The sequence below is a fragment of the Cryptomeria japonica genome, chromosome 9 (assembly GCF_030272615.1).
Source record: "Cryptomeria japonica chromosome 9, Sugi_1.0, whole genome shotgun sequence".
In the NCBI taxonomy this organism is placed as follows: Eukaryota; Viridiplantae; Streptophyta; class Pinopsida; order Cupressales; family Cupressaceae; genus Cryptomeria; species Cryptomeria japonica.
In genome coordinates, this window is record NC_081413.1 from 494,096,572 (window position 1) to 494,109,224 (window position 12,653).

A 12,653-nucleotide genomic window follows, 5' to 3' on the forward strand; every position below is an offset into this window, starting at 1 on the left:
AAACAAACTAAATCACTTCTCTCTTATTTGCATTTATTTTCTACAAAGTAACTTCTAAATTCTTTTTTCATATTTTAAATTCTTTTCATGAAAGCTACTCAATAATTTTGTTATGCCTTAATTTAGATTTTTTTTAAATAGAACACATTTGAATAAAAAATAGAGAAATAGAATCTTAGGATTAGTTTATAAGTTGTCATTTATAGTTTAAATTAATAAAGGATAGCCAATCCGAAAGTTTTGGCAGGTTTAACATAATTCTACCCTTACATATGCTACTGTTTAAATTCTACAAATTTTGAGTATAAATTTAAGCAAATGATTTGTGTCTGAATTCCGCATATTACGGCTGTAATTTCCATTGATATTTTACAGCTTTTTATCATCGCAGTTGAAGCTTGACGGCTGGATTTTGCCAAATTTCCCAATCATCATTTTCTGCAAAGGTAATTTATAGATTTTTACTGTTTCATTCAATATTCATAGTAATATGAATCTTCGTCGTCTATTTCTGTAAATTTTATAGTACAAATTCGTCTGGTGTTATTTTACAAGATCCATGTCATACTTTTACTTTTAGTGCAAATTTTTCAAAATTTTGACGAGATTATATATATTTTCTGCATTACAGTTCTTTTCGGGTGTATAAACAAAAGCGTTTCAGCTTTGCGTTTTAAAATTAGCGGCTGGATTCTGCAAATTTTCACAATTGTCGTTGTTTTTAGATATAATTGGTAATTTATATCGTTTCTCGAGAAATTGCCCCAAGTTTATATTTATGTAAAATTTAGGCTCGCGATTTCCTTAGGTTCTGAAGCACGGAATTGATTTTGACTTAATTTTAATAAATTGCCGGCATATTAATATTTTCAGGCAAGTTTGAAAAGTCCGACAAGATTCTTTATTTTTTCACCTTTACCGAGAGATTTAAGTATTTCAGCACCGTGTTTAAAGATTAACTTCTGGATTCTGCAATTTTCATAATAGCCGTTGTTTGTAGAATTAACTGTAGATATCTTTTGATTCTTCAGGCATAAATGCAGTATTTATACACAAATGATTTGTTTTGGCTTGCAATTTCTTTATATACTAACACGCATAAATTCTCTAGCTTAAGTTTGAGAAGATCTATGGCATAAATGTGGCTTTAATGCAAATTTCTGAAAAATTTGACTACAATATATATATTTTCTGTGTAAACCGATTTTCAAGAGATAATTCTAAGTATATTCGTCGCGTTTACAATTTAATGGTGGGGTTCCGCAAACCAGCTATCATTGTGTTATTTTGTAGAGGTACCTGCTGAGAGTTTTTCTTGTTTCTCAAGAAATTGTTTCAGTTCTAATTATTTGAAAAGTTAACATCGATTTTTTTTAATATTATTTTCAAATTCTAAGGTGCTTCAACGTGTTAAGTAATTTGGCAAGATTCTGGCATAAATTATCCTTCAGAGAAAAAAATAATGTGGTTTATTCATCGTTATAATGTTAATTTCAGGTGAAAACGTTTAATGCTGAGAATATTTTCGCCATGGAAGACGGTGGAGCCTATAAGACTGCAGTACAGAGTGGCATTGGAGAACAAGTCGACCCTTCGCTTCAAGTACATACGAAACCCCCTCTTCTATTTCAAAATTTCTGTTTTATGTGAGAATTCCTTTGTGGCTTTCCGAAATTTTGTGTTTATTTACAAAAGTATATGTGCTTTTCCAAAAATGTGTGTCTACATATTAAATCCTGTCTATCTTCAAATTCGAGTGTACATTTGAAATCCTGTGTGTTCGTTTTCGAAAATTCGAGTTTACATATAGAGTCCACTGTTTTTTTCGTATATTAATAGGATTTTTTATTTTTTTTTCTCATTTTTTAATACTAACACTTGTTTAAAAAATGAAAGTAAATGTATGCAAACAAACTAGATCAGATTCCAGAGCCTGTCATGATGGATTCCTCTTTGTATTTGTGAATTTCAGTCTAAGAACTAAAGATTGCAAAATATACAAGCAAATATGATAGTGAAATTAGACATATCCAAAGCCTATGACATTGTGGATTGGTGCTTTTTATGCAAAATCATGCAGGCTTTTGGATTTAGTAGGTAATGGATTAATTGGGTCTATGAATGTATATTCACTTCTAGATTCTCTATTCTCGTTAATGGCAAGCCGGAGAGCTTCTTCTCATCCTCAAAGGGTATCCATCAAGGGGATCCAATCTCCCCCTTTCTCTTTATTATAATGGCAGAAGCTATAAAATCAAAGCATGCTAGTAAGAATTTGGAAGGAATTAAGATTACTACCAACTTTGTTGCCACGCATCAGCAATTTGTTGATGATAATCTTTTGCTCGGAACATCAAATCCCAAGGAAGCAGCCCAGTTTCAGGAGCTTTTGGTTTCTTATGGCAAGGCTTTAGGTCAAGTAATTAATAAGGAAAAATCAGAAATTTACTTCTTCTCCACATCAACATCCATGGAAAATGGGATTTTAAGAATATTTAACTGCAAAAAGGGTTCTCTTCCTTGCAATTATTTGGGGATTCCTATAGACATGGGATTGAGGATTTCGAAGTTGTGGGATCCTCTTAAGTTAAAAATGGATCTGAAAGCCAATTCATGGAAAGGGAAGTGGCTTTCCTGGGTGAGCAGATCGATCATGCTTCAAGCAGTTATCTCAGCTCTCCCTATCTATCTCATGTCCCTCCTAGCTCTCTCTATGGGTATGAACTTGTTTATCATACAAGAGATGAGAAACTTCTTTTGGCAGAATACAAATGAAAATCATATGATTGCCCTAATTGCTTGGGAAAAGATTTGCAAGCCAAAATCTTCAGGGGGTTTGGGAGTGCATAATCTTTAGATCCAGAATAAGGCTTTGGGTGTTAAATTAGTCTGGAAAATGCTCATTGATCTTAATGCGAGATGGGTAAGAATGATGCTTACCAAATATGTAGCAGCAGGAGAATCTATCAACCTTTTGAGGGCTTCTAACCATCCAAAAGGGTCTCGAACTTGGAATTTTATTATCAAATGCAAGAATCTTATAGAAAATTTTGTTTCTTGGGACGTCTGTGATGGCTCCTCATGTCTCTTTTGGGAAGACTCATGGGGAGAGTTTCCGAGTATATATAGCTTAATTTCTGTACCAACAACAAGATAGTGGCTAAGACATCATTAGGGATGCATATCAGAGATTATGTTGATTTTTCGATGGAAAACTCTTTTCTAGGCTGGAGTTGGAAGAAATTGGAAGGCCTCCCTCTCCCCTCTAATGAATTAAACCATCTTTTTGAGTTAATTAAGGATAGACAAATGGTCTTTAGAAATGGGACAGATTCCCTGATTTGGACTCCTCCTAAATCAGGTCAATATTCTGCCAAGGTAGGATATAATGTCCTTGCAAATCAAGAGGATTCAGAGGATCGGAGTATGCCCCAAAAGTTTTTTTAGAATAGCAAAATTATTCCCAAGGCTGACATTTTTGCATGGCTGACAGTTAAGAAGAAGATCCTTATAGCAGCGAGATTCAAGAAGATGGGTTTCGAGGGCCAATCTAAGTGCATTCTTTGTAAAGCCTAGGAGGGATCTGTTGATCATCTCCTTCGAAATTGTCCTTTTTCTGCAAAATGCTGGAGGTGGTTATCTGCTAAACTCAGCTAGATAACTGCCCTTCCAAACAACATTGTTTCCCTTTTCCAAAGTTGGCCAATTAGATTGAAAGATGGCATTTTGAGCTCCGTGTGGGAAATTTATCCCTCTTGTATAGTTTGGGAGTTTTGGAAGGAGCGGAATAGGAGACTGTTTGATGACAAAGCTAGAAGTGTTGAGTTAGTCTTGTCTTCCTTGGAAGCTGCCATTGTTGAGAACATTAATAGTAGACTAGCTCTCTTTTCAAACTTGGAGAAGGATTTCATGTCCTGGGATGACAAAATGAGGTTCACATGGAATGGAATAAAAATTCTCCCTTGTTTAGGTAAGAAGAGCAGTGACAGAGGAAGTGCAGTTTGGACTCCACCTCAATTTGGCTGGCTCAAATTGAATTTTGATGGGGCGTCAAAAGGAAACCTCGGTGCCTTTGGAGTTGGTTGTTTGGTAAGAGACCATAGAGGTGTAGTTAAAGGAAAGATGGTTGTGCCTACTCCTTCAGACACAAACAATGTTGCAGAATTCAAGGCTCTTTTGCTTGGCCTTTCAGAGTGTTCCAATAGAGGCATAAAAAACTTAGCAATTGAAGGGGATTCAACCATTGCTATTAATGCAATCAAAACCTCTCACTCCTCCATCTAGAAGCTGCAAGCATTGTTGGATAAAATTCTAGCGATCCTATCCACTTTTGACAACTATACTTGCAAGCACATATATAGAGAAGAAAACATAGAAGAATATGCCCTTTCCAAGTTGGCATCGGATGGAACTGCTCCTAATTGATGGACAACTGAATTCAATATTTAATTGATCTGTTCTAAGGAAAAGGGAAGATCATAGAAAGATATAGCCCATATTTAAACCTCAAGTATCCATTGAGGCTCGCGAGGTTTTCTCTTGTAGGGCTCTATGTTTGAATTTGAATGAAGAGTTCCGTTAAATCTTCAACGATCTTCATTTTTAAATCAAATCTATTTCCCGCCAAAGCAAGGTTCGTATTGGAAATGCTGAGTTGGTTTCTGTGGGGCCCTTTCGCTTTGTATCCGTTAACTCAGATTAGATAATTGTGGTTAGCGTGGAGGCTGCTGAGCTGGATGCCAAGATGATCTCTGCCTAGTCATATCCATTTTAGACTTGTCGCTTGACCACAAAAAATAGGTGTTTTCTAATAAGTAATTTTAAGTGATAAAAAGGTGTGATTTAGGAAGTATTGATGAGATCAGCAAATCCGTCAAATCTTTTCAAAAAGGAGGAAAGGATGTCGTCATAAGAAGGTGGAGAGTTGTGCTGCCTTGTTGGCAACTTTCTAAGGACTGATTAATTAATTCCTAATTGTTGGAAGCAGGTTTTTCCACTACCTTTTCCACTGGGCTTATTAACTTCAGGCAATTCGCATTAATGATTATTGGACAGTGCGAGAATGTTGGGAAGTTCCTTTACTCTTTGTCTTGTCTTCGAGTTGTCATTTTGTCTTCTCTAGAAGTTTTACGCTTCTACTTTTCTAGTTGCAGAGAGAATTTGTCAATTGGGTTTCTGTGACAAAAATGGAAGAAGCTCCCTTCGGTTTATTATTAGAGCATATCCAGAGCCAATTTCTTTTTTTTGGGGCGGATACTCCTATATCTCTCTCCTGCAAAAGCCACCAAGTTTCATTCAGAGAGATTACGGATTTAAGGCTCAAAAGGCTTCTTCGAATCTTGGAGCCATCGATAATCTTGGTGGTTAAGCTTATTTTTGGCTATGGTCACCTGAGTAGGAAAGAGTATCCGCGGGACAACTCCAACATTTCATCAAGATTTGTAGCGTCCCTCCTTGACAACCAGGTTTCAAAGCATAAGGTGTTGGCATTAACGATACAATTATTTGAGCAAGATGTTTGGAGGGGTTGGATATTGTTCTCAATCGAGCTATTATTGGCACTGGAATGCCTCACCCTGGAGATTTGATCTAATTTTCTTTTCTGGGAGAAACCATTAACTACTTCCCCTTCCTATTGGATCTTAAGGGCCCTGCTTTAAGGCGTCATAGGGCATTTGCGGCAATGGTGGTCAGATTCCTTTATTGGAGGCTGTTGGAGATGAACCAGAAAATGCAAAGAGGGAAGATGAATTTTTAGATTTTGCCAGATTGAACGGTCTTCTTCCGCCAAATCTAGAATGCAATGGGCGGGTTGCTGCTGGCAATAGGAATGCGCCACAAAGGGGTTGTGGTTAAGGGTGTCTGGCTGTACCAAGCAGGGGTCGTGGCTGTCCGAGAGGTAGGGGACGCGCTCGTGCTGATGACTCAGCCTAGGGCTGAGTGAATTCCATGAAGAACATATACATTTTTTGCTTTTTAATCTCAAATACTGTAATTAATAGTTTGTAGATATGGTTGAACTTTTCAGTAAAAAGTGTTTTGGTTAAAATCTTAGATTTTTGAAGTTGGAAGGTAGCCTCCTTTTCTATATCTCCGATGAACACCCTTGGTGATTCTTCTTCAGTAGAAGAATCTAGTTTATTTGGAGAGCCTGCGTTTTAATCTTAATCTAATTTCCTCTGGCATGACTGTTTACCAATCAAAAAAAATATATTTAATCATTTGTAAAAATGTTGTAATCCTCTAAATTGTTTCGTGTAATGATTTTTAAAAAGTTGTTACTAAAGATTTCTCTTTATTATTTTCCAAATTGTGCTTTGTCTGTAAAATATACTAGCTTACATATATTTGATTTTAATCAAATATATATATAATACGTTGAAATATATCATTATCGAGGCTCCTATTAGAGTTTAGGTACATGATAAAAATAGGCGCCTCGATAAGAAAATATATGTAAGCTAGTAGCAGACACGATGCAACATGGGAAACAATAAAAAAATTCAAAATAGAACTATATAATATTATATTATTAATGTTTGTTGCAATGATATGTAATATTATTATTGCAATTATTATTATTATTATTATTATTATTATTATTATTATTTTCTGTTTGTTTGTTCGAAAATAAATTATATTACAATATTATTATATTATTACGTAGAGATATATGAAATTTTAAATATCTATTTAGACTATTTTATATAATATATATGTGTTGCAAGATCAAAGTAAATACTAAAATTTAAGATATATTAAACTTTATTTAATGATAATATAAACCTTTATTTAATTGCGAGTATTATGGTTATGGTTAGCATTAGGGTTAAGGTTAGTGTTATGGTTAGGATTAGGATTCAGTTTATGGTTATGTTTTGGATTAGGGTTAAGGTAAGTATTATGGTCAGGGCAAGGTTTATATCATGGTTAGGGTTAGGAATATGATAAGGGTTAGGATGTATATCATGGTTAGGGTTAGCATCAAGTTTTGGTTTTTGTGTAGGATCATGGTTAGAGTTAGGGTTAGTGTTGGGGTTAGTCTTAGTGATCATAGTTAGGGTAAAGTTTAAAGATTATAATTAAAATTATGATTAGGGTTAGGGCTAGGTCTAGAATTATAATTAGGATTAGGGTTAAGATTGCATAGAAAGATAGTCTATGATGATAGCTATGAGAGTTAGGGTTTGGGTCAGGATTAGGGTTGTTAGGGTTAGGGTCTAGATTAGAGAGAGTTATAGTATTATAGATAAAATAATCGTTATAATTGGTTTTAGTTAACAATTATAGTTATTATTATAGGATAATGCTTGGGGTAAGGGTTCAGGTTCAGGTTCAATTAGAATCAGTATTAGGGTTAGGGATAGGGTTTAATTAGGATTAGGGTTAGCATTACAACTCAATTACGGTTATAGTTAGTGTTATGACTCAGGAAGGGTTAAGATTCAAGGATAAAGCATGTTGTTAGGGTTATGGTTAGGATTAGGTTTAGGGTTAAGACTAAGTATTATTGTTAGGGTTAGGGTAATGGTTTGAGTTAGGGTTTAGGGTTAGGATTAGGATTATGGATAGGATTTACTCTTAGGATTAAGGATAGGTTTTTGGTTTTGGTTAGGGTTAGGGTTTGGGTTAGGGTTATGGTTAGGATTAGGTTTTAGGGTTAAGACTAAGTATTATTGTTAGGGTTTAAGGTTATGGTTAAGATTGTAGTTAGTTTTAGGGTTTAAATATAGCTCAAGTTATAACTTAATTAGAATTATTATTCAAGCATAGTTAGGGTTATGGTTACATTTACTTAGGGTCATGGTTAGGCTAGAATTAGGGTTACTATTGTGCTATAATGCTTGGATTCATTTATATTTAGATTAGGAGAATAATAATTATGATTAAGGTTATGGTTAGGGTTTGAGAAGGGTTAGGGTTTGGATCATCATTAGGATTAGAATTAGATTCAAGTTTTGTGATAGGGATAGAACCTTGGTATTAAAGATAGAACCTCGGGTTTAGTGAGTCACATATTTGTAAATTTACAATGCATTTTAATTAATTTGAAATGGATATAATAGTTCAAGAAAATACAAAACCAAAAATAAATTTAAAATTATAATAAATCTATTAAAACAAATTTTCATTTTTAAACCCAAAAACATGAAATTTTACAAAATAGTATATACTATAATTTATATAAATTTCATGAAATATTCAAAATAAGTTACATGTGCATATCCATGACTAAGATGGTGGTAATTACATAGATTGAGCTCAAAACTTCTAAGCAATTGGTAAGTTCTCATCAATCAAACTTTTCACAAAAATGAACTTAAAGTCCTAAAATCATGAAAGAATCTTAATCAACCTTTCTATCTATCCTTGGTACTACACAAGTGGTAAAATTTATAAGCATTGTATAATTCATTTGGATCTCTTATGAGAGAAAATTTTGAATGCATTGAAAAATATTAATTGGCATTGATTTTCTATTGTTAATCTATATGAGATAGACATATTTATTGACAAGAAAATTGACCACCAAGAAAATGTCCAACTTTACAATATTCAAATTAGCAAATTGTATACATAGATTCAATTGGAACCATTATTAATATGATTTACAATTAATTTATATTAAATATATGAAATAAAATCTTGATAACATAAAATAGATAATAATCTACTAAAAACACCATCAATGATTTGATTTCTACACTTATCAAAAGAATAATATTATTTTAGTACCATTTATTTTGTGCATTATTAATATCTATTCAATCCTTCCTTGTCTATAACTCCATCTTTGATGGTCTTTTATTTGAATTCATATAATATACTTAAAACACATCTGTAAAAGTGAGATAACTATAAATTTAAAAAACATTTAACGCACTTAAATCTCATTTTTTTTATATGCAAGCTATAATAGTATTCAAATAGGGTTAGGGTTTAAGGATAAAGCATGGTGTGAAGGTTAGGATTATATAATAAAGCTTGATATTAAGGTCAAAGTTAAGGTTTAATTAGGTTAATCTATATAAGGATTATCGTTAGCGTTATGGCTCAATTAATGTTAGGATTAGGGTTAGGATTATGATTATTTTTATGATTAAGGTTTATGTTTTTGGTTAGGATTATGGTTAGGATTAGGACTATGGTTATGGCCAGGGTTAGGTTTAATTCATGTTTAGTATTAGTGTTAAGGTTAGGGCTAGGGCTAGGGTTTAGGGTTAGAATTTAAAGTTAGGGTTAGGATTATGTTTAGGGCTAGGGTATACATCATTGTTAGGGATAGAGTTAGGGTTAGCAATATGTTTTGCATTATATTTAGGGTTAAGTTTTTAGGGTTATGGTTAGGTTTTATTGTCAAGGATAATGAATATTCAGAGTTATGGTTATGTTTCAGTTGCTATTCTAGGATAATGCATTCATAAAAATTATTATCATTTTATTATAAAATATTAAAAAAATCTTTCATTATTATGTATTTTTCTTATGAATTGGTTTTCATTATTTAAATATTTTTATGAGATTAATACCTTTAAATTTTGTTGTAATAAAATAAAGGCATTTTAAAATAGATTAAACTTATTTTTAATTAAAATAATCTTATTAACACAAAGATTAAACTTGTTTAAACTTTCTTTTGATTAAGATTACTTGTTTTATTCTAACTCTACTCTTATAAAAATTAAATGCTAACCCAATACAACCTTAACGTTGTCCCTAATACAACCCTAACCCTAATTGTAATTAAACCACAATCTTATTTAAGGGTTTAACATTTGAGAAATAGTTATAAACATTTAATAATTTAAAAAAATTATTAAGTGTATATTATACATTATAATTATTTTAGATTTTTATATTTTAAAAACTATTTTAATAGATCTAATTATGGTTAAAATATATACATATATATATATATATATATATACATATATATATATATATATATATACATATATATATATATATATATGTATATATATATATATATGTATATATATATATATATGTATATATATATATATGTGTATATATATATATATGTATATATATATATATGTATATATATATATATATATATATATATATATATATATATATATATATATATATATATATATATATATATAATCTTTATAACACAATTAAGAGATAAATAGAAAAATCACATGTATGTATAAATTTGATTTTTTCAATAGAGAAACATTATATTTTTATTACTAAAATTTAGAAACATAAAAATTATTTTTGATCTTGAAAAATCACATGTGTGTATAAATTTGATTTTTTCAATATGGAAACATTATATTTTGATGACTAAAATTATTTGTTTAAATATGTGATTTTGATTTTTTAAATTTAGAAAAATTAAATTTTATGTTTACAATTTAGAAACATACAAGCTTGTTTTTATCTTTCTAAATTGATAACTAAGATTCTTGCAACATTATCTTAACAAAAAAGAAAAAAATGGTATGTTCTATCACTCTATGCAAATATAATTTAGAAACATTATATTTGTCTTAGAGTAACTATAGTTCTATCTCTAACCCTTTATGTACCCAAACCCTAACCCTTATTTAATCATCAAATTAGTGTTAATATTAGGGGTAGAGGTAGAATTAATGCTTGTGTTAGAGTCAATGTTAAATTTAGGTATACTATTAGAATTTAATATAGGTTTATATGGTTATAATTAGTGTTAGGGTCAGGGTTATAGTTAGTGCTTGAGTTTGAAATAGACATGAAGTTAGGGTTAGAATTTAGAGCTAGAGTTAGAAAAATAGACATGAATTTAAGGTTAGAATGTAGAGCTAGAGTTAGAATTAGAATTATTGTTGCTAGAATGCAAATTAGTGTCAACATTATATTTAGTTTTATTGTTAGAATTAGTTTTAATTTTAAAATTAGAGTAAAGGTTAAGATTATAAATGTTTAATAAAGTTAAGGTAAGATTATGTATTATATAATTAAAATTAATGTTAATGTTAGAATTAAAAATATTATTAGAATTTAATATTAATATAATATAATAATAATATATTAAATTTTATTAATATTATAATATTATGTTTATAATTCAATATACTTTAGTATACTATGTTTCAAAATAAAAAAAGTAAAAAATAGAACATTCTTTGAAAAACAAAATTAAATTTGAATCTAAACAACAAATAATAGAAAACAATAGACATTTTCTTATCTATATAATGTGATGAAGAAATCACTAAGCCCTAAATAAATATATTCTCATTTTGTAATACTCTTACCTCTATTTATAATTCCTCTGGCATCCAATAAAAAAATTATATTTAATCACTTGTAAAAATGTTGTAATCCTCTAAATTGTTTCGTGTAATGATTTTTAAAAAGTTGTTACTAAAGATTTCTCTTTATTATTTCCCAAATTGTGCTTTGTCTGTAAAATATAAAAGCAAATGTATATTATCGGTTTATATTTGTATTTAAGTTGCAATTATTTAAGAAACTAAAACGAAATTTACCGGCTACTTGTCCATATCCTGAATTTTTTCTATTATGTCATCAGTCATGTATTTGTTTCATGAGAAACATCTGTTAAAAATAACTGCAAATTTGCTGTAATCGCCTGTTAAAAAATGTTATTATGAATTCCTCTTTATCATGTTATCATTTAGTTTTCAAACAGAAAAGTTCGTGAAAACCAACCAATTCTTGCAGACAGCTGTTTAACAGTGTTACTTCTATTGATTCCCTTTTTTATTTCATGAATCCTTAAATTAAAAATATGTATGAAAGTGACAACAAATGTATGTTAGGGCTTGTTCTGAATTTGTTTTGTTTTATTATGGAATCACCTGTGAAAAAAATTCCTAGGTTCTTTTTTAGTATTTCATAAATTTATGTTTAAACTAAAATAAAATTAAAAGAAGTACAAATCTATGTACTATCCTGTTAATAAAATGACTCATAGATCTTTACTTATTATTTGATAAATTTATATTTAAATATAAAATTATATTAAAAAATATGTATATAATTAATATTTATTTTTACATACAAATTTATAATTAATATAAATTATAAAATTATACTAAAAATATGTATATAATTATTTATTATTAAAAAAATAAAATGAATATTATTTCTGATTAAAAATTTGTATGTAAAAATAAATATTACATTTTTTAAAAATATCATGTTTTTTCTTTAGTAATTTTTTAGCTTGCGTTTAAATATTTTTTCTAAAATACAATTGCAAATCTATGGATGCACAGAAAAATAAGAGACGAAATTCACAAATAATTCCAATGATAGTGAAGCAATTGATCTCTATGCTTCAACAAGCATCACAAAATCTTAATATGTCCTCTCAAAATCTTCAACTCAAAAAAGTAAGTAAACATTTTCCCTTGGAACTTAGTTACATCAATTTTAAAGCAAATTTTTTATTAAGGTCATTGTACATTTGACTCACAATACTTTTGTTGAGAAAAAAAATAGTATTCTTTGCTTCTAATAAGGATGTCAACTATAAATCTAACTTTTATATAAATCAATATATATTTTGTACACACACACACACACACACACACATCAAAAAATAGTCCTCTAGGTGCGCTAGTGTCCTTTTGGCGTTCCTATGTCCTATATATATATATATATATATATAT

General features: G+C 30.0%; 1 long non-coding RNA gene across 1 annotated transcript; it reads left to right on the plus strand.

The window, feature by feature from the left end:
* Positions 1 to 279: 279 nt before the first annotated feature.
* LOC131079701 (uncharacterized) lies at positions 280 to 12,368 on the plus strand. The gene is made up of 3 exons (XR_009114019.2): positions 280 to 446; positions 1,498 to 1,602; positions 12,258 to 12,368. It is a non-coding gene; the product is annotated as an uncharacterized LOC131079701 (long non-coding RNA).
* Positions 12,369 to 12,653: the final 285 nt, after the last annotated feature.